Source organism: Sminthopsis crassicaudata, chromosome 4 (assembly GCF_048593235.1).
Source record: "Sminthopsis crassicaudata isolate SCR6 chromosome 4, ASM4859323v1, whole genome shotgun sequence".
Taxonomy (NCBI): domain Eukaryota; kingdom Metazoa; phylum Chordata; class Mammalia; order Dasyuromorphia; family Dasyuridae; genus Sminthopsis; species Sminthopsis crassicaudata.
Genome location: NC_133620.1, coordinates 60060133 through 60084732, shown reverse-complemented (window position 1 = coordinate 60084732; position 24600 = coordinate 60060133). Strand labels below are relative to the sequence as shown.

The 24600-nt window shown below is 32.7% G+C and overlaps 1 protein-coding gene across 6 annotated transcripts in view; it reads right to left on the bottom strand.

Annotated features, from left to right (window-relative positions):
• The window catches only part of DNM3 (dynamin 3), a 562491-nt gene that overhangs the window by 226361 nt on the left and 311530 nt on the right, over positions 1–24600 (bottom strand). The window lies entirely within an intron of this gene.

Here is a 24600-nt window from a genome sequence, read left to right as displayed (position 1 = left end):
ACTATTGTTTCTATAAGAAATGATAAGTAGACTGATTTCAGAAAAACCTGGAAAAACTTACGTGAATTGATGCTGAGTGAAATCAGATCATTATACATAGTAACAGCAAGATTGTGTGATAATCAGCTATAAAAAACTTAGCTCTTCTCAGCAATACAATGATTCAAGACATTTCCAAAAACTTGGATGGAAAATATCATCCTCATCCAGAGAAAAAACTATATGTACTGAATACTGATCAAAGTATTCTATTTTCACCTATTATCTCTTTGAACTTTTTGAACTTTTTTTTACAACATGACTAATATGGATATATGTTTAAAATGTTTGTACATGTATAACCTATGTCAGATGGTTTGCTGTCTTGAGAAGAGGAGAAGGAAAAAAGGGAGAGAAAAAAAATTGGAACTCAAAATCTTACAAAAATGAATGTTGAAAACTGTCTTTAAATGTGATTCGAAAAATATTAAGTTAAAACAAAGAAAAGCAGAATTTGACCCCCAAATTTCTTAAAAGTCAAAAAAATGAAATGTGTTGAATCTTGCTGTTAAACATTTAAGAGTGATGTCAATATTTAGTTTTAATTTTTCTTTGTTAAATAATTAAACTATTTTTCCTTCTCTCATTCCCCTAAATGCTCTTGATTAAAAAGAATAAAAATAAATGCTTAAATAGAAAACAGAAACAAAATAAACTTAATGCATATTTTGAACATTTAAACTTTGTTAAAGTAAGGGACTCTCAGATTTTTAAATTGTCTTGAGTTTTCTCCCTAATCATGGTATCCTCTGTTGTGAAAGTAAGTTTTTTGAAACAAAGGACAGTATCATCTCTGGGCCCCTCATTCCATCACAAAGCCCATATCCTTGCATTTTTACTTGTTAGGACCTTATTAAAACTTAGTTGAACTGAATTAAATCTGAAGATAGGAATGCTTGTCATATGATCTTCATATATTTTCTGTCCTAATTCAAAGTAAGCCTCCTGAGGACATACCAATTTTACTTTTTCTTCATGTCCCCAGAATTTATTATGATGTCTGGCACAGTGTCTAATCAATGCTTATGGATTATTGCATGAAACCTCAGTAGAGTGGACCTTAGAAACAACAAGCCCCAGAGATAGCCAATTATATGTCTATTGGCATATTACTAATAAATTACAAATTTGAACAAAAGTTCAGTTCACTTGACTCCTATATTTTGAGTCATAGAAACCTGGGTTCAAATTCTGCTTCAGATTTACTAAGTAGCTAATGTATTTCAGAGTATTTCAGAGCCTATTCATCTGTAAAATGAATATAATAACAATATTCCCTTACCTCCTCCCTCAACTGGCCTGGACCTTTCTTTTGAGATTCCTTGTAATGTACTCTATTTATATGTGGTATGTCTATAGGTGCTGCCATGGTGTCTGATCTATTAGAATGTGAATTCCTTGAGGGCAAGAACCTAAGTTCTTGTTGGTCAAGAACTCTGGACAATATTTGTAAAAGTGTCTTGTATATCTTAAAGCACGGTTTACATGTGAGTGTTTATGATTCTTTTTCTGCACCTTGTTGCATACTACAGGCACCCCACAGCTCTCCTTTCTGTTTCATTTTCCCTCCTTCAAGTATTATCTGTTCATTCCAGACCTTCTGTGCACTTAGGTTAGCCTGATTATCGACAATTAAGAGGATATTTTAAGAAGCTATTAAGAGGACCAGAAGTCCACACTCCATTGCTAGCCAGTAGTATCATCTTTGGTAAACCTTTTGGGGTCTCCATTTTCAAATCTGCAAATGGGTCATCTTCAAAATCCCTATCAGTTCCAGAGTTAGTATTAGTGGATTAACTTTCTCAAGAGTTTCTGTGTTTTAAAAGAAGACAAGGAGATGAAATTATTAAAAATCAAATGATTGTATCAATGAAGACAGAATTTCAGATACAATAAAACTTGGATCATGACCCTGAGCAAATCATTTAACCCCATTTGCCTCAGTTCTTCATTTGTAAACTGATCTAGAGAAATAAATGGTAAACCATTCCAGTATCTGCCAAAAAACCCCAAATGGGGCCACAAAGAGTTGGAGGCAACTGAAAAATGACTGAACAAGAAAGTATGTGGATGAGAGGAGGCATTATATTTTAGGTCAGGGGCCTTCTTAGTATCCTCCAAATTATAACATTCTCCCATTTAGTCTGATGAAAATGAACTATACACAATAATCGCATAATCAATTGCCTAAATAAATGATGTGAAAATAAATATTTTCAATTCTCTTACACTTAATTTGGAACTTAAGTCCAAATTCCTGTTTTATGAATCAAGACTTGGAATTTAAAACTCCAAGTTGTAAGAAGTTTTTTGATATTGTCTATACAGGTATATTCAAAGTTGTATTCTGGAAAAAATACTTTTGTACTTCTAATTATATTTCTCTTATTTTAAAGCAATTGAACACAAACTTAACCTTTGTTCTAGTTTTCAAAATCTTGATTCCCTAAAAATATTTGATTCCTACTTACTGATGGACAAAACCTTTCATTGAAGTGTATGTATTTAGGGTCATAGCAGCCCGATACATTTCAAGACAATTTCCCTCTTCCTCAGTATACTACAGCACTCATGGAAAACCTATATCTGCATGTCAAAAGCAGAATTGGTTGGATTCAACAAAGCAAAAAGAAATTTTTAAAATGTCAATCTTAATTTAGTCAGTCAATTAGTATTTAAGTGCCTACTATGTCCCAGATACTATGCTAATCTAATAGAGAGGTAATTTACAAATGAAATATTAGTAAATAAACAAAACATGTATACATGGTAAGCTGGCAATAATTTCTGGGATAAGGTACTAAAAATAATTACAGGGTCAGGCTTGTTGTAGAAGCTATAATTTTTGTTAAGAAATGAAGGAAACAAAAACCAGAAGAAAGAATTCCAAGAAGTATATTCCTAGTAGAAATGCTTGAGATTAAGCATTTTAAGTATAATGTGGGAAGCCAGTATTATTATATCACATATTACATGGAAGTGAGGTGGAGTATTAGATATAAGAAGATTGGAGAAGTAGGAAGGGACAAAATTATGAAGGCCTTAATAGGCCAAACAGATAAATTTATATTTGATTTTGAAGGTAAGAGGGAGACAATAGAGTTGATTAAATAGAGGGAGTGATACAGTCAAATGTGTTTTAAGAGGATGAATTTGACAGCTAAGTAAAAGATGGACAGGAATGAAAATAGACTTGAGGCAGGGAAACCAAGTGAGAATCTTTATGTGAATTCTGTGGGACTATTTGTTGTGAATATTATAGAGAAGATTCATAACTAGATGACTTCTGAGGTCCTTTTCAATTCTGAGTTTCTATACATTACTAATATAGAAGGGGAAGAGAACTCAAAGGTAATTGAAGAAGAATCAAAGGTAAATCAAAGTACAACCTGTACTCAAATCATTAATGTCATTTCCATTATTCTTTTTTTAGAATACCTCTAATTTTCATGAACTTTTCCTTATGTTGAATTAAAATCTGGTTTCCTGTAATTTTCAGCAGCAATCAGGGCTTCTCCCTTTTATCAAGCAAAACAAATCTATATTGATTGGGAATGTGCATAACTACCCCAAAGTAAAAAAAAAAAATCATTTAGACATATGCATATTTAACTAAACAAAATTTACATACTGACCACGTCTGAAAATTTATGGCTTATTATGTAACTTGAAATCATCACGTCTCTGTCAGGAGGTAGACACCATATATTTTCAGTTCCTGAGAGTTGTGTTTCATTATTGCATTGATTATATTTTCTAGGTCTTTCAAAACTGTTTACAATGTTACTTTTATCAAATAAGTAGTTTTCCTGGTACCACTCACTTCACTCTGTATCAGTTAAAAGAAGTCTTTTCAGATTTCCCTGAAATCAATCTCCCTTTCTTGTCATCAATTTTTTTTTATATATCATTGTTAATAGTTTAATGTTGAGATATGGGAGCCACCTGTCAGTAGCTGCTGGAGATCTAATTCAAACCTACAGAATGGATCTCTCCATGTGAGAGGATGATGATGATACAAGGTGGCCATTGTGTTGTCTGACCTCTCTCCTCTTCCCTTTGCCTCCAATTTATTTCATCCCCAATCCACAAGGAACATCTGCAAAGGCTGCTTCGTAACTCCTTCAAGTGGTATGATTCACAGCTTTGGAAGTTCTTGGAGAATCGACCTGCCTCTTCACTTAGGCACGGTCCTTAACAGCTTAATTTTTTATTGAGCTTTGTTTATGTCATTTGATGATTTATCTGTTGGAAAATGATTTTTTTCTTACAAATTCAAATAAGTTCTTCATAGAGCTCAGAAATCAGACTTTTATCTAACAACCTTTTCAACTTTATGTTGCATAATTAAAATTGTTCATTTTTGTCTTCCATTATCATCCTTTTTAGTTCTCATCTTGATGTGAAATCTCACTTAATCCATAGTTGCAAAAAACATTTCTTTTTTGATCCTCTGATTTGTAATGCGAATTCTTATATATGTTATGTATTTATGGGGCTCTTATTCGAAACTTAATTTCTGCCATAATTACTTTTAGTTTTCCCAGTAGGCTTTGTTGAGTATTGAGCATTTTCTCAAGTGGGTGTAGTCTTTTGTTTCTAGTAAAAACCATAGTGCTATGCTCATTTACATCAATGTGTTATGTGTATTCTGATTAATGAATAATGACTTCCACAGAATGGTCACATTATTTGAATTGGCATTATGTTAATTCATTCTAATATAAGTATGCAGGGAAAAATAGTCATAGAAAACAAAATTTCAATAAAGAAAATTATTAAATATCTAGCCTATAAGCCTATGCTGACAATATGAGGAAAATGTCATTATAATTTTAAATTTTTAGCCAGATACCATGAGATATCTTCTTTTTCTTTAATTATTCATCAATATATTCAGGAATGTACAGGGAGTTTTATTAGCATTTTCATTGATTTTATATAATCACATTCTTTTACAGTGAACCACATATAATTAGATGATCTGGCACATTATCTAAAGTCAATGTTACTTTTAAATGGAATATTGTTATTCTTACAATACTTTTTTAAAACATCAATTTATTTATTTATTTAATTTTTACAAAAATTTTATGTATAGGTAATTTTCCAGCATTGACAACTGCAAAACCTTTTGTTTCAACTTTTCCCTTTCTTCACCCCACCCCTTCCCCCAGATGGCAGGTTGACCAATACATGTTAAATATGCTAAAATATAAGTTAAATACAATATATGTATATATGTACAAACAGTTATTTTGCTGTACAAAAAGAATCGGACTTTGAAATAGTGTACAATTAACCTGTGAAGGAAATAAAAAATGCAGGCAGACAAAAATAGAGGGATTAGGAATTCTATGTAGTGGTTCATAGTCAACTCCCAGAGTTCTTTCGCTGGGTGTAGCTGGTTCAGTTCATTACTGCTCTATTGGAACTGATTTGGTTCATCTCATTGATGGAGAGGGCCTCATCCATCAGAATTGATCATCATATAGTATTGTTGTTGATGTATATAATGATCTCCTGGTCCTGCTTGTTTCACACAGCATTGGTTCACTTACAATACTTTTTAAAAGCTGGACTAAAATAATTTTAAAATAAATTACTGAAAACAGCGTTAGTTAGCCAAGCTTTATTAGTTGACTGTCAAAGAATTGGAAGCAGTTTTGATAATAGTAGCCACTCAGAGCATATGTATTTCAAGAATAAACAAACAAATAAACAAATCACTTTCTGCATGACCTTTCAGTAAGTATTAGGTAACGCTTAGACACTTTAAAACAAAATTGAGTCTTTTCATTCTTAGAAATGTAATTTCTGGAAAGAATTTTTTCCCAATTAACCTATTTCATAGATATCAAAATTTGGTTGATTTCTAAATTTATAATTTGATCATTTTCTTCAAAATATTATATTTAGCCTGTCACATCCTCATCTGCATTGACAATGCAATTTACCTTTATTTTTAAAGTGATTAAACCAACAATGTTTCAAAAAGTTTCTTTAAAAAAAGTTTCTTTACCATCCAATTTGAGTTTTTTTAATTACCTTGAAAAAAGCTGAATCTTTTGTCTAAATGGTTTTTCTCTGCTAAGAATATATTTTTAAATTGCAATCCCCAATCCATGTAGCTAAGAGTCAATATTTCTACAATTATAATACTTCTATTTGTTCTATTTGAAAACTACAGAAAGGTGATGTCACTTCATATTTTTTCTTTGTTTCACTTGCTTATTTTATAGTATTATATTCCAAAGACTCAGGCATTGTAACACTTTGGCTTTTTTTAGAGTTATGATTATATCCTTGCTATTCAATTGTGCAAAATTTTTGTTATAATGTAATATCAAATCACTTTCATTCCCCCCCTACTGATAGTGTTTCCACATGAAATAGTTTCGTCTTTGTCCTTTTTGTTAAGAATTTTTAAAAATAATTATACAACTGTTGCAATATATTTAGTGTCACATCTTAGCCTCCTACAATGATAGGCAAGTGAAAACTGATGACTAATCAAACCATTTAAACCACTGACTAACTCTCATGCAGCTCATTGATTGAATTTTAGCTATTAACTGCAACCTGTTAGAATTTTATAATCTGCACAAAATCACATTTGTGTTACTTAAATTTACATTGATTGTTTTATCTAATTTTTTTCACTAATAAGTTTGTCTAGTTGTTTAACCAATATCAAAAAGTTTTGATGGTTATTGTTTTGTAGTATACTTTGAGATCTTGTATTTCTAAATCTTTTTTCATTCCTATCTCTTTTCCCCCCATTATTTTTCTTGAGATTATGATGATGTAATTTCCTTGCATCTCTTTTAATAAATTTAGTTTTGTTCTTGTCTTGTTGAAGATTATTATGATTGCTAGGGCCATTTTTTGAGTTCAACTGAAGAAAAATAAATTTTCAATTCAGATCTTTATTTTAATTAAGTGAATCTTTGTTTTTTCAAGGATATTTACAAGTATCATACAAAACATATTGTTTGACTTTGCTTTCTAATGCACTCTGCCATTTTCTATTTTATGGGTAAACCTATTCAATTTACATTCACAATTATTGTAAAATAGGTATTTCCTTCTCTGATATTTTTTTCCTTTTTCCTGTTTACCAATCCTTCTTTACATAAGAAGGTATTGCCTGAAAAGGAATGTGCTCAAAACCAGTATTCTATTGTATCAGATGCAATGTACTTATGTTTCCATATTCCCCTTCTTTTTCCTTTGCTTAGACTTCAGAAGGTTTATTATTTTTTCTTACCTTTCTTCTCAAACCACCCTTTATCTTTAGTTTGTTTTGCCTATGACTAATGATTTCCTAAATCTGTCTTTTTTCCCTCCTCTCCACCTGTAGATTAAAAGTATTTCTATATCCAATTATATGTGTGTTTGTGTATGTATGTGTGTGTGTGTGTATTCTATTTTTTTTCAACCAATTTAGAAAAAAAGGGGGGAAATTGTGCTCCCTACTCCTACCCCTTCTTTCTTCTTTGAACAGTCTTCTGTTATATATTCTGATTATATGACATACATTTCTTCACCCTTCCTTCTCTTTTATATTCCTTTTCTATTTCCCTTCTTATCTTCTTTTAATATCACCAAAATATAATGAAATCCTCTCCATACCCTCCTTCTTGAGTATTGCTAATTACTTCTAATGGTATCAGGATTTGGAGAGTATCATCTCTCCCTTTTAGAATGTAAATACATCAACCCTTTTTACTTACTTCTAACTGGTCATTTGTACTTATTTGATTTCTCTTTACTTGCACATTAACATTTATTATACATCTGACACACACATACAATATGATTATAATATAGCATGTCAGTAAGGTCTAATCTCATTATATTATAAGATCCAGGGGTTGTCTTTTGTTTCTTTTTATTTCTCTAGTACTTAGCACAATATTTAGGTAAAATAGGTGATTAATAAATGTTCACTGATTAATGCTTCAAAGTTTCTACTAGATTTTGGTTTTTTCCACCATCAATGCTTGAAAGTCCACTGTTTTATTAAAGGTTCATGTCCCTCCTTGTAGCATTATAACCATTTTTTCTGATTACCTTATTCTTGGTTTAGGATAATTTTTTTTTTTTGGATTTTGAAACATCATATTCCATGTTTTCTGTTTCAAGTTAGTGGCACTCATTAAATTTTGTATGATTCTTATAGTATCTTCATAGTCCCCGAACTTTAGCTTTCTGAATGTTTGTAATATTTTTTTTTCCTTTTTGATTATAAGCTCCAAAACTTTGGCTATGAGTTTTATAGAATTTTTCATTTTGGAGTTTCTTTCAAGAGATGATAAGTTGGTTCTTTTTCTTTTTACTTTGACCTCTGATGTTAAGAAATCTGGGTGTTTTTTTTTTCTTGAAATATGTCTCAACCTGTTTTTATTTTGGTTTGTTTCGATCATGGTTTTACTATAGTCCAGTGATTGTTAAATTATCTCTCCATGAAATATTTTCCAGTTTAGTTTTTTTTTAGTTATCAGCTACCTCACATTTTCTCCTATTTTCAGTTTTTTGATGCTATTTTAACATTTTTCTATCTCAGTCATTAACTTCCACATGGTCCAATCTAATTTTTTTTAAATGCATTATTTGGTAAGGTTTTGTTCCTCTTATAGAAATCTGTTAATTAAATCATCTTTTACCTATACTTCTAATTTGTTTTCCAATTTTTTCACCTACCAAATCATTTCACTAGTAAAATAATTTCAATTTTTTTAGATCCTTGAGTAAAGAAAATTGGTGTTTGAGGAAGAAATGAAAGGAGAGAAGAAAGGAAGGAAAGAGTGAGGGAGAGATAGAGAAAAAGGGAGGAAGAAAATAGAATTTTGCAAGAAATTAGCAATACAGTCAAATATTAAACACATCTTTGCTCTACAAAAATTAATTATCTCTTCTACAAAAATGTATTTCACTGATAATTAATCTCCAAATAAAAAAAAGCTTTAGTGAATTTTATCACTCTATAGAAATAAGGTACAAAAATAGGTCACTACTATTTTTGGTATTTAAACAGAGAATACTGCTCTACCCCAACATCATGATATTTCATGCCGGCACATTGTGGTAATGATCATTTTATAGAAATTCAGATTTGAAAGAGACCTCAGAAACTAGATACACTAACCAGGCTACCTACAACAAACCCTTCTACAACAGATAATTACAAATAGACATACAACTTTGCTTGGAAACTTCCAGTAAATAGACTCCAAAACTCTTAATATAACATTTTTCAATATCTTCAAGTGCTAGGAAAATTTTCCTTATATAAGACCGAAATTTCCATTTTTGTAATTTTCACCCAATGTTATTGGTTCTTATAAAAGGCTTATTGTAAGTGGAAAAGGGGAGATAAATGTGAGAGATTTTTTTTGAGGTATAATTGACAAAATGTATAAACTGATTTAATATAGCAAACAAGGGAATGTGAAGAGTCAAGTATGATTTCAAGGTTCCCTTGCATAAGGGGAAAAATAGTATTGCTATGAATAGAAATGGGTAAATTTGGAAGGATGGATTGGGGAGGGGGTAGAATGAGTTCTGTTTTAGATATCCCCAGTTTGTGTGGAACATTTAGGTGGAGATATATGTGAGGGTATTGCCATTCAATAAATTAGCTATTCCTCCTATTTTAAAAAATCATGTCCTCTATATCATTGTTTTAAAAAAAAAGTTAAATTATACAGAGTTGAGCATGGTTCTCTAAGGCACTCTACTTGAGACTTCTTTCAAGATGACAGGGAATCATTTTTAAAAATTGTGATAAGGAAAAATTTCACTTAATAGTATTTTATTTTTCCAATTACATGTAAAGATAATTTTTTACATTCATTTCTGTAAGATTCTGAATTTCTAATTTTTCCCTCCCTCTCTTCCCACCTTCTCCTCAAGAGAGCAAGAAATCTGATTTAGGTTATATATGTGCAATCATTTTAAATACATGCTCATGTGAGTTGTGTCATGTCATAAAATAATTAAAACAATAGGGGGAAAATGTGAGAAAGAAAAAAGCAAAAAAATTTGAAAATGCTTTGATTTGCAAGCAGTCTTCATAGTTCTTTCTCTTGATAAAGATGGAATTTCCCATCACAAGTCTATTGGAATTGCCTTGCCTCACTGAATTGATGAGAAGAGTTAAGTTTTTTTATAATTGACCATTACATAATGTTGTTCCTGCTTCTGCTCACTTCACCCAGCATCAGTGCATGTACGTATTTCCAGGTTTTTCTGAAATCTGCTTGCTCATTATTTTTTAATAAAATAATAGTATTCTATTACATTCATATATCATGACTAATTCACCCATTCGCTAATTATAGGCATTCCTGTTAAGGACCATACCTAGGTGAAAGGGCGGGTCAATTCTCTGAAAGCCTCTACAAACTGTGAATCATAACATATAAAGGAGTTACAAAGCAGCCTTTACTGACACAGATGTTGCTTGTGGACTGGGAATGAAATAAATTGGAGGCAGAGGGAAGAGGAAAGAGGTCAGAGGTTGGACAATGCAATTGCCTCTCAGTGGAGAGATCAGAGAACAACTGCCTTTTAGTCTCCTTATATCATCATCATCATCATCATCATCATCATCATCATCATCATCATCATCCTCTCACATGAAGAGATACATTAGACCTCCAGCAGCCACTGACAGGTGGCTCCCATATCACAACACATCCCTTCAATTTCCAGTTACTTGCCACCACAAAAAAGAGTTGCTACAAACATTGTTGCACATGTGGGTCCTCTTCCTTTTTTTGATCCCTTTGGGATACAAATCTAGTAATGGCACTTCTAGATCAAAGAGTATGCACAGTTTCATAGTCTTTTGGGCATAGTCTCAAATTGTTCTTCAGACTAGTTAGATTAGCTCACAACTCCACCAATAGTGTATTAGTATTCCAATTTTCTCACATCTCCAACATTTATCATTTTCTTTTTTATAAGATGGTACTCAGAGTTGTTTTAATTTGCATTTTTCTAATCAGGAGTGATTTAGAGCATTTTGTTTTTAATGACTATAAATGACTCTAATTTCTTTATCTGATAATTGCCCATTCATATCCTTTTTTAATTTATTTTTTAAATTTTACAATTATAAAATTTTTTGACAGTATATATGCATGAGTAATTTTTTTATAACATTATCCCTTGTATTCATTTTTCCAAATTTCCCCCTCCCTCCTTCTACTCCCTTCCGTATATGACAGGCAATCCCATACATTTTACATGTGTTACAGTATAACCTAGATACAATATATGTGTGTAAATCCAATTTTCTTGTTACACGTAAAGTATTAGATTCCGAAGGTATAGGTAACCTGGGTAGATAGACAGTAGTGCTAACAATTTACATTCACTTCCCAATGTTCCTTCTCTGGATGTAGTTGTTTCTGTCCATCATTGATCAACTGGAAGTGAGTTGGATCTTCTTTATATTGAATATATTCACTTCCATCAGATTACATCTTCATACAGCATTATTGTTGAAGTGTACAGAGTTCTTCTGGTTCTGTTCATTTCACTCAGCATCAGTTCATGTAAATCTTTCCAAACCTTTCTGAATTCATCCTGCTGGTCATTTCTTACAGAGCAATAATATTCCATAACCTTCATATAATATAATTTACCCAACCATTCTCCAATTGATGGACATCCATTCATCTTCCAGTTTCTAGCCACTACAAAAAGGGCTGCCACAAACATTTTGGCACATACAGGTCCTTTTCCCCTCTTTAGTATTTCTTTGGGATATAAGCGCAATAACAATACTGCTGGATCAAAGGGTATGCACAGTTTGATAACTTTTTGGGCATAATTCCAAATTGCTCTCCAGAATGGCTGGATTCTTTCACAGCTCCACCAGCAATGTATTAGTGTCCCAGTTTTCCCACATCCCCTCCAACATTCATCATTATTTGTTCCTGTCATCTTAGCCAATCTGACAGGTGTGTAGTGGTATCTCAGAGTTGTCTTAATTTGCATTTCTCTGATCAGTAGTGATTTGGTACACTCTTTCATATGAGTGGAAATAGTTTCAATTTCATCATCTGAGAATTGTCTGTTCATATCCTTTGACCATTTATCAATTGGAGAATGGTTTGATTTCTTATAAATTAGGGTCAGTTCTTTATATATTTTGGAAATGAGACTTTTATCAGAACCTTTAACTATAAAAATATTTTCCCAATGTGTTACTTCCCTTCTAATCTTGTTTGCATTAGTTTTGTTTGTACAGAAACTTTTTAGTTTGATGTAATCAAAATCTTCTATTTTGTGATTGATAATGATCTCTAGTTCTCCTCTGGTCATAAATTCCTTCCTCCTCCACAGGTCTGAGAGGTAAGACTATTCTCTGTTCCTCTAATCTATTTATGATCTCATTCTTTATGCCTAAATCATGGACCCATTTTGATCTTATCTTGGTATATGGTATTAAGTGTGGATCCATATCTAATTTCTGCCATACTAATTTCCAGTTTTCCCAACAGTATTTTTCAAATAATGAATTTTTATCCCAAATGTTGGTATCTTTGTGTTTGTCAAACACTAGATTGCTATAGATGTACCCTTTTTTGTCCTTTGTACCTAATCTGTTCCACTGATTAACTGGTCTATTTCTTAACCAATACCAAATGGTTTTGGTGACTGCTGCTATATAATATAGACTTAGATCAGGTACACCTAGACCACCTTCATCTGACTTTTTTTTCATTAGTTCCCTTGAAATTCTTGACCTTTTATTCTTCCATATGAATTTTATTGTTATTTTTTCTAGGTCATTAAAATAGTTTCTTGGGAGTCTGATTGGTATAGCACTAAATAAATAGATTACTTTGGGGAGTATTGTCATCTTTATTATATTCGCTCAGCCTATCCAAGAGTACTGAATGTCTTTCCAGTTATTTAAATCTGACTATTTTTGTGGCAAGTGTTTCGTAATTTTGCTCATATAATTCCTGACTTTTCTTTGGTAGATGGATTCCCAAATATTTTATACTCTCAACATTTGTTTGGAATGGAATTTCTTTTTGTATCTCTTGCTGTTGCATTTTGTTCGTGATGCATAAAAATTCTGAGGATTTATGTGGATTTATTTTGTATCCAACAACTTTGCTAAAGTTGTGAATTATTTCTAATAACTTTTTATTAGAATCTCTGGGGTTTTCTAAATATACCATCATATCATCTGGAAAGAGTGACAGTTTGATTTCCTCATTACCTACTCTTATCCATTCATATCCTTTCACCTTGGGGAAGACAGAATCATTAATTTCTATTTTTTTTTAAGTCCAGCCAGTGAATTAGTCTGAATCCACTAAACTTTGCTATATCTAATTTGGGGCTTTTTTTATCTTATGCATGAGAAAAATTATCAACAGAAATCTAAGAAAATAATATCTACAGCAATTTCTAATTTCTCTACTATCCAAATAACATAATTTAAAAAGGAAATAAAGTTATCCTGCTATGGTTTATTTTCTGATTTTTATGACACTGATTTAATGATGTAATAATAATTTATTAAAAGCTTACAACTCAATCCACATCTCCATAGTTTAATGATGACATAGAGTTGTTCTATACTACCTTACCTCATAAGTTGCTATAACTGATATGGTGAATTCCACAGAATATTAGAGCACACAATTGAGATACATAATGAAATTTTCTTAAATTTGTCTAAAATAGCTCTTGTTCAATTGTGAAAGAAATACAATAGTAAAGATATAAAAGCCAGACAGCAAAATTATGTTTTTGTTTATTAGGAGAAAAACTAGATCTTTATTTAGTTGTTAAGGATGAATTCTGGTAATTTTCTTATATAATAAGAAATCTGCCACAAACTGTCATTCTATATAGGAAATAGAAGTTGCGCTTCTAAAATTGGAAGAGTTATCTTTTTTAAAAAGGGAGAGTTTTATTTCCGTATCAAGAAAGAAGTTTTTATCACAGCTAACAAGTAGGGCAGAAACATCAAGCATTGCTCAGGAACATCAGAGTGAGAAGAGATATTTCCTATTGACCTAAATTGGTTCATGGCATTTAAGGTCACAGAGAGAATAAATAGGTAATTTGGGATACATCTGAGATGCCAGGGCACAACATTTCAGGCATTATGTAAAAAAATTTTTGCCTGAATTTGTATTCAGATACCAGGTATATGATATTTTCCTTTCCTTAAAGTACCTGTAATAAGTGACTTAAAGAAAAGTGGTCATTAATTGGGCAGAGTTCATAATATTACAAAAATTTGACTCAAAGTTTTGGGATCTAAAATTTCTCTACCTGAGCTTAGCCTTTTCCAAATGAAGTGAGACATTCCCCTGATCCATGTGTTTAATTAGGCTCAGCATGAAATTCCAATTCAAAAAGAAAATCTTTAGAGGTCAGTAGAAGCAAAGTAAAAGGAAGGGGATTGAGTTGCATCAAATTTTCTCCTTTAATGCTTTTAGTTCATTACAATTTATTAGCATTTTCTGTCTTATTGAAGTACAGAGTGAAAGCAAGTCCTGAGTATATGTGGGTGCGTGGGTGGGGGATATTCTATTTCCTAGATAGAATAATCTTGCTTTAAGAACAAATATATACATACATACATACCCATACACTCATATGTACATATGCATATATACAATATATATATATATATATATTTCATTATGACTAGATTATAACTTATTATATGCTATTACATGTAGTTATTATAAAACTACTATTAGCATCTTTTGTTCAGAATAATACAAATCTCTGTTTGTGCAAGCTTAGCCATCTCAGACATTAATTTGATTTTATACATATAATATCACTATAATTAGATGAATTTTATGCTTTATGTAAAGAAGTTAGTATCATCAGAAAATATCTTACTTTTTACCTCTCTCCATTTTCAGCTTGGCTGACTAAACTGTATAAATGTCCTCACCTTTCCTTTTATCCTTAGCCAGACTTTACTTCCTATCTTAGAGAACTAAGATTGCACACTAGACAATTATTAAATTGAGTGCCCAATACTAATAGTAAAAATTATGCATATATCAGCTTATGATTCAAAGAATCTCTATTATTTCTTTAACACACTTTTATATTATCTTCATACAGAATGAATAAAGAATATTATCAATAGTCATGGAAAACAGCAGTAAAGCAATCTAATTCCCCAGTACCAAATGAGTTAATTAAGAAACAAAGAAAGAAAGAATGTACGTAATTATGACTGCTCTAGCTTTGCCTATTAGGTTTCAGTCAGACAGACACCACAACTTCTTTTAAATAACCCCAGTTTATTTTTGAAAAAAATTCCTTTCTTCAGACAGGATATGGGGGAGGAGTCAAAGGGTGATGTTTTACACATGCACATCTGGACACCGTCCAATTATTCCCCTTCGACATTCCCCCAGTTGTTTTCATTTTGCTTCATGCCTTGGCATTCATAAATTTGTGAGATTAATGTGTGTCAAGAGTATATAGTCCTCAAACTGGGTATCCATTAAATATAAATACAGCTAGAAGTTAACACTACAAAGAACAACAAATTAAAAGAAACAAAATCCAAGGTTTAAGCTGAACTTTAAGAAGAAATAAAAGTCACCAAATGCATCTCTGTGTGGCATTGCTGTTAAATGAATAGAGAATACTATGATTTTTCACATAGATGGCCCAGGAGCAAGATTAATGCAACATTCTTAGATCACATAAGGTGACATGTACCATAAGTGGCCATAAATGGTGAATTTGTAATAGATGTCTTTGCACTTTATGTTTTTTTTTTTGTCTCAAAGTTTTACCATTATTAAAGGAAAGGAGTGAGAAGCATTCACATCATCTTCTAAGAAATCCCTACTTAAACAAATATGTCCTCCACATAATATTTGATCAGTAATTACATGATGATTTCCAACAACCTCCCAAGGCAGCCCATTCATAATTTCCAAGAAGCTTCTCCCTGCCTCATTTTGGTTTATGCAGGTTCAGTTCTTTTAGTTCTTCTCTCTGGCACAAGCAAAGCAAGTCTATTCTTTCTTCAGTGCTACAGCCTTTCAAATATTTTCAGAAAAAACACATTACATTTCACCTATATTTTCTCCAAGAAATGTGTGATAAAATGCTAATCATCAATTCAGTAAATTGTATACCATCATTCAATTTATTCTTTTAATAAAATAACTTCACATTGTATGCAAAATTAGATACACAATTTTATAAAATGTCCACAAGTACCAAAAATGTCCACATATATTGGAAAATACAGTAATCTTCCTATTAAAATGTGTTTAGACAAATATCCATGAATTTAGGTAATTCAGTAGTTTTCCCTCTCTGTGTCCAGAAATTCTATAATCTATATATCATTATTAAGCACAAGATTGCAAACAACAGTTCATAGGTCATCTCTCTGGAAAAGTGCAAAGAAACCCCCCCCCCAAAACCAAAAAAGCTCAATACTCAAAGTAACATAACTCTAAGCCTCTACCCAATGCAATATGTATCACAAGGTAATTTTTTAAAAATTTCATATGTTGCCACAGATAGCACTCAGAATCATAGATTCTCAGGTATGAAGAGGCTTCAGAGGTCTTGCCTGTGACCAAACAATAATCTCCTCAAAAACATACCCAGCAAAAGAACATCTAATTTTTACTTAACAGCTTTTAATGACTATAAACTTATCTCCTAAGGCAGCTCATTTTGCTTTGGGAAGCTCTGAAAGTTGGTAAGTTTTTCCTAATATCAAGCCTAAATCTGTTGCTTAGCAAATTCTACCCTTTACCTTCTAGGGTTAAGCAAAACAAGTTTAATCCTAGGTCCATATGATAGCCTTTTAAATATTTGAAGACATCTATCATATCCTCTTAAGTTGCCTCTTCTTTAGGCTGCACATTCCCAATTCCTTCCACTGATATTCATGTAATATGATCTCAAGACCTGTCACCATACTGGTCAACATCTTCTGGATAATCTCCAGCATATCAATGTGGCATGGAGAACTGAACATTATACCAGATGTGATGGAGGAACCAGGAATCTCTTAATGCAGCCTAATGTTACAGTCAGTTTTTTGTACTGTCCTGTATATACTGCTAATTCTTATTTAACTTGTGATTCAATAAAAATCTTGTCATAGGAAGTCCTAATTCAAAGTTTTCTCATAGTCTGTAAATAACACTGGACTTTTTGAAAACTTTTCCAGGAGAACAGAAGCTCTGACAAATTCTACCAAACAGCAAAGACTTAATTTACAGATAAAATGTGAGAACTAGCTTAATAGTATGGATGAGTTCATTACCAGAAATCTGGCAAACAGGTGTTAAAATTGTATTACCAAGGTAACCCAGGAACCAGATAAAATACAGAACAATCACCAGACTTAAACATTTCCCTTCTGCAACAACAATAACAGGGTTAGAGTAACAATAAAATAGAAAAAAGTATACTAAGAATCACACAGTTCTTAAAGCATTCACAAACCACTTGTTTAGATATTATTAAATAGCTCATAAATCTTTCTCCAACAATTGAACTGATTTGCTACTGTGGTAATTGAACCATATTCTCTACAGATGAAACCCGAAATCATAAGTAAGTTTAAGCTAAGTGGAGAAATTGCACAGAAATTCTTTTTAGAGTCACAAATGAAGGAATTGGCAGACTTGCCCAAAGGCAATAAAAACCCTCAGCTAATAAGATGCTTGGTCAACATACTTCTTGATGATTATTATCAATCTAAGCAAGCAGACCACCATGAAAATAATTGCATCTGGTGTGTCAGTATCAGTTGCAGAGAATAAAATTTTGTGAAGAACTTAAAAAGATCTTTCAGACTAAGTCAATATTTAATACTTCATGTGAAGGATAAGAGAGAAGATGAAAAATATGTTTAAAAAAACAGTTTGGGATCAAGAAATAAAAGGGGCCAAAGACTTGTAGATTGTTTAGAAATCTTATGACTATATATCAGAGGAAAGTTGGAGAAGAGGCAGAAAACACTGGAGAGAGGGAGCAGTAAACACTACAAAAAATAAAACTGATTCTATCTTAGCATATATAAAATGGCTGGTTGCTGATATGATTCATTTAATAATCAGCTGTCAGAACATTAACCAGCTAGATAAATGGTGAAAATACTATTTTTTAAAAGATAAAAATGAGCACTGAATGTGCTTATAACAGCTTCAAACTAACCAGTTTCAACAAGATGCTGACCAAATCAACAAAAAAGTGAATTTGATTACATTAATATTTGTTAGAAAGTTTTAACTTGTACAAAACAGGCACTACAAATGAGTAATGATCTGGATCTAGAATGAAAAGATAAAAGGAACACAGGTTAAGTTTTATTTCAGAAATTGTCCTTTTTTCTCTTCCTTTTTAACTCTATGTTGCTATTTTAATCAACTCTCATGAGAACAAGCATAAATCTCTATATACATGATTCCCAAGTTTTTTTATCATCCCTAATCTGCTTCCTGGTCTCTACTTCTATATAGCCAACTGTCTTTAGGACAATTACTGTTGGATTACTTATCAGTATCTCAGACTCAAAATATCCAAAACAAAACTCATATTTCCTCCTAAAAACTCTCCTTCCTCTAAGCTTCCTTATTTCTGTCAAGAGTTATTTAGATTCATCATCTTAGACTCATCCTGGTATCTTATTTTTCCTTCACCCTACCCACCCAATGAAACAGTTGCTGCATCTTGTCATCTTGCTTTCCAAGAAAATTTCACAAACTACCTGTCTGGTTGGGATTCTCATGACCTTTTTCCTAACCTATTTTAATAGCCTCCTAATTGATTCCCCTGACTCCAGTCTCTTCCACACTCCAATCAATTCTCCACATAGCTGCCAAAGTGATTTTGCTAAAGCAAAAGTCTGAGAATGCCTTTCTTCTGATAAAAAAAAAAGTTCCTTTGGCAACCTACTGGCTGTAGTATTATATATAGATTTTGTTATTTGGCTTTGGAAGGAAGCTTTTACAATCTGCTTTCAGCTTACCTTTATTAGTTTATAACATAATTCTCCCCTTCATTCATTTTGGATAGCAGCCAAACTGCCCCACAAGCCAGTTCCTCCCCAAGCTTTTTTATCTCCCATCTCCATGCTTTTGTACAGTTTTCTTTGCATCTGAAATGCACTCCTCCTTGCCTCTACCTTTTAGAATTTCTAACCTTTTCAAAACTTACTTTGAGTCACCTTATATACTCCCTTCCACATCCCAGAAATTAGTTGTACTTGCTTTTTTATAAATTTAGTCTTGTCTGTGTTCATAATTATCATCTCCTCAATCTCCCCCCTTCCAAGAATACAAATTTCTGTTTTTACCTTATCTAAAACACCAAACATAATGACAGGTATATATTATGAATTATCTCAAGAGGCTCCCTATTAGAAAAATGTTTCTAAAACCAATATATTCTCAGATATGAATCTTGGATTACCACAATTTATTAGTATATCAGTTGGAAGAGCCTTTGAGCAGCTGAATAAAAAATCAAACCTAGATTTTCTGAATCCAACTTTAGTATTTTGTTGATGCACACTGCTTCTAAAGCCTCTCTAAGGAATCATATTTGATTTGAGCCAAAGAACAATGAAAAGAAGCATAGTAGTCTGCAGTATGATATTGTTTCACACATTACTAACGCCAAGAAGGCCAGTTTTACTATACTATAGAGTACAAAAAGGTTAGCAATGTGTACTCAGATTGAAAAAATAGGTAAGGCCAGTTTGCAAAGAGCTTTAAATGTGGAGCAGGAGGGACTATATTTGATCCTAGATGTTATAGGGCGTCGTTAGAGTCTATTAGGAAAATGATATTGTCATTTCTGAACTTTAAGAAAATCTCTTTGACAACTGTTGGGAAGATGAATTAGAGTGGGAAAAGACTTTTGGTCAATAAACATTATTAAGCATCTACTATATGTCAGGCATTGCAATAAGCATTGGAGATATAAAGAAACAAAGGAGCTCATAATTTAATGGGATGGGAACATGCAAACAAACAAATAGAAATGTTACATAGAGGATAAGTTTGAAATAATCAACAGAGGGAGGGCACTAGAGGAAATTAAGGGGATCATTAGATGCTTCCTGAAGAAGGTGGGATTTTGGTTGGTTTGTTGGCTGGATGGCTCTTTTACTTTGTTTTTAAAGACCAAAATGACATCATTATATTAGAGTCAGGTTACAGAGTATCTGATTATGGCTGATCAGAGCAATACAAGCTCAGAATGCTTTACTACAGGTTGGACACAAATTATCCACATGAATATTTGAGGCAGACATGTCTCATATTTTTTTGAGCTACTGTAATTCTGATTTGCCCATAGAACAATAGCAGATGAGGAGAGTACACCATCTTGGTAAGCTCTGCTGGGTGGTCTTGTGCCAATGTCTACAGTGTCACAAAGCAATTCCAAAGTTCTTCAGAGAGACTTTGAGAGTATCTATATAGTGCCTGACCACCATGTGTCTTCCTTTCATGAGTCCTCTATTAAATAGTCCTTTAGGAAAGCATACTCTTGGCATTTGAACAACATAGCCAGCCTATTGGAGTTGTGCTCTCTGCAGTAGAGTTTGAATGTTTGACGGTTTCGTTCAAGAAAAGACCTCAGTGTCTGATACTTTATTTTGCTAGATAATCTTCAGAATATTCCTAAAACAATTCAAATGGAAAAGATTCAGTTTCCTGCCATGGGGCTAATATGTTATTTAGGTGCAATATTAACTGGGAATTGAAGGAAACCAAAAGGGAGGGATGAGGAGAGAGAATTCATGGAATGGGGGATATCTGGTAAAAAATGCCAGAATCAGGAGATGGATAGTCTTATTTGAGGAAGAGTAAAAAAAAAAGAAAAACTAGTGTAAGAAAATCATAGAATATTTGTTTATATTGGATGTGTAAAATACAATAAAATGTTTAAAACATTTAACTAGAGTAAGGAGTAAGTTCAGAAGCAAGGAGCAGCAGTGTGGTTTGGACCCCTGGAGAGAAGTGATGTCTCAGTTGGGACTTCTAGCCCAAACTTAAGTCCTGAGAGTATCAAATCAGGTCAAGAATCCTAGATCAAAGGGGAGCCTGGAGGTTGGTCATTCAAAATGAGTAGATCTTACTAAATGACCGACAGAGCATAAGTCAAGCAATAGTCTACTTACAGAAGTAAGTACCAAAACCCAGAACGTCCAGAGCTCTGACTACAGGGATCAAGAAAAGTAATTTGTAATATAGCAAAGGAGAACTAGTCAAAGGGCTATAGGAAATGTGAGGAGAAAAATTACTTTCACTTGGAAAATAACGTCAAGGAAGAATTTATAGAAAAAGTGGTAGCTAATTGAAGGAAAAGATGAACTTAGACATGGTTATATTGTCTGGGAAGGAAGAAGTATTTATTCATTTATTGTAAGCATGGAAAGCTAATATGAATAAAGGGTCAGTAACAAAAGATGGCTGAAGGAAAATAGGTGACATGAATTAATTTAGTTTATATATATATATATATATACATATATATATATATATATATATATATACATACACACATATGTATAGCCAAATACATAGTTTAGATAAAGGACAATACTATCAGATGAAGTTAGATGGGTAGATTGGACCTAGCCTAGATGGCCTTGAATGCCATTATCAGGATTTCAAACTTCACTGGTGTACAATGGAAAGCCACTAATTGCTTTTGAGTGGTGGTTGGCATGCTTTACAACAATACATCAGAAATATTTGCAGAAGACATGGCAAGAGGATAAGATTGAAAATATATAAGTGCAACTGCAAAAATGAAATGTGTAGTTTTTCACAAAGAATAAAAAGTATAATAACATGCTTAGAATTTTTCATTCACACTACTTTAGGAATGTGTAAGCTTTTTTATTTTTAAAATCAAAGAAAACTTTTTCGTATCACATTGTTTTCTATATTGTGTTTTAGTGAAACCTGAAATAAAGGAACATTCTACATTCATTATTCAAGGAAGGAAGGAAAGAGGAAGAGAAGATAAGGAAAAGGAATGAAAGAGAAGGGAAGGAGAGGATGGGAGGAAAAGAGAAAGGAAGGAAGAAGAAGGGAGAATAAAGGAAAGAAGAGAAGAAAAAGGAAAAGGGAAAGAAAAGGAAGGGGAAAAGCAAGAAAAAGAAAGTTAAGGGGAGGGCAAAGAAGGGGAGGGGAGGAAACGAAAGTAACCAAAAGTTTGTAGTTCTAGGTTTCACACAGTGGGAAAAATAGAATTATAAATTTGATTTCCTTCCAAATGGATTTTTGACATTCTTTGGATATGAGGTAAAAGAAAGGTAATATTAAACAGTAACTAAAGGAAATATGAAGTACAACATTGACTCTAAGGATAACAGTAAGTTTTTTTTTAAAAATGTCAGCCCAAAGGTCTCATTTCCAAAATATATAGAGAACTGACCCTGATTTATAGGAAACCAAACCATTCATATGAACAGACAATTCTCAGATGATGAAATTGAAACTATTTCCACTCATATGAAAGTGTTCCAAATCACTACTGATCAGAGAAATGCAAATTAAGACAACTCTGAGATACCACTACACACCTGTCAGATTGGCTAAAATGACAGGAACAAATAATGATGAATGTTGGAGGGGCTGTGGGAAAACTGGGACACTGATACATTGTTGGTGGAGTTGTGAAAGAATCCAGCCATTCTGGAGAGCAATTTGGAACTATGCCCAAAAAGTTGTCAAACTGTGCATACCCTTTGACCCAGCATTGCTGTTATTGGGATTATATCCCAAAGAAATACTGAGGAGGAGAAAGGGACCTGTATGTGCCAAAATGTTTGTGGCAGCTCTTTTTGTTGTAGCTAGAAACTGGAAGTTGAATGGATATGAAGGTTATGGAATATTATTGCTCTGTAAGAAATGACCAGCAGGAGGAATACAGAGAGGCTTGGAGAGACTTACGTCAACTGATGCTGAGTGAAATGAGCAGAACCAGAAGATCGCTGTACACTTCAACAACAATACTGTATGAGGATGTATTCTGATGGAAGTGGAAATCTTCAACATAAAGAAGATCCAACTCACTTCCAGTTGATCAATGATGGACAGAAATAACTATACCCAGAGAAGGAACACTGGGAAGCGAATGTAAATTGTTAGTACTACTGTCTATCTACCCAGGTTACTTATACCTTCGGAAGCTAATAATTAATGTGCAACAAGAAAATGGTATTTACACACATATATTGTATCTAGGTTATATTGTAACACATGTAAAATGTATGGGATTACCTGCCATTGGGAGGAGGGAGTGGAGGGAGGGAGGGGATAATTTGGAAAAATGAATAAAAAAAATGTCAGCCAAGGCAGATGAATCATCAAGGTGTAACTTATCTGTCCTTACCAGACGAAAGAGCAAAAATCAAAAATTAGATTCCAAGCTCCAATTTCTGCCGAGGAACAGATTTTTTGGTTTCACACATCCTCCAATCGTTGATGGGTGTATTTTGTATGCCAAAACAGACCAGATTAATTTGAAAATGGAACCACAGTTAGATAGGAAAGTTCTCAATACTTAAATTGTTGTAACTCAAATTTATCATCAGTGAAATTTATATCCTGTCTTTGAGTTACTAAGAATAGATACAGAAAAAATTTATTAGAAAAAATTCCATTCTTAGCCATTGCATTATTTTTGTGTTCAACTATAGTACTTATGATATATTTGCTGTTTAGTCATTTTCAATTGCATCCTACTCTTTGTGACTGACCCCTATTTGAGTTTTTCTTGGAGAATGTACTGGAGTGTTTTATCATTTCATTCTCATTTTATAGATGAGAAAACTGACACAAATAGGATTAAGTGTGATTTGCCTAAGGTCGCACAGATAATAAGTGTCTGATGCTGAATTTGAACTCTGAAAGAGTTCCTGAGTCTAAGCCTGGCATTCTTTCCACTTTGCTGGTATAGTATAATATGCTACACTGTCATAAAAACACATTCCCTTAACTTAAGAGAAATGATCATTAAGAGATCAGGGATTCTTCAATAGTAAGAGCCAACAAGAGGAACCATCATATGCTATAAAAACAATCATATCAAGTAGGTCATTGCTACTGACACTTTATAGTTTGCTTTGCATATTCACTAAACTCTTACTCTAAAGTCTTTTCAATATGAACATTTCCTTTACAATGAAAGACAAGTTTTGACCAAAGTTAGCAAATTGAGGCTTAAAATATAAACCTGAGATAGACTGTAACCTAAGGATTAGCTCAGCACCAGGAGGAGAATGTTCAGATGATTTTTTTAAAAATTGGCTGCAGCAACCCACAAAGAATTTTGTAAGATCTGAAGGGATAGAAGTTTACACTGATGGATGACAGGAACCACAATTCTAAAACTTACACATCTTTGGAAGCATTAAAGCATTGCCATTTCAGAATTGAGGATTATTTCCCCTAAGTTAGATGTTACCCCTATATCGGTAATTAGTCTAAGATTACAACTGTGTGATCCAGACAGTTGGTTTAAGCTTTTGGTGTGTTTCACCAA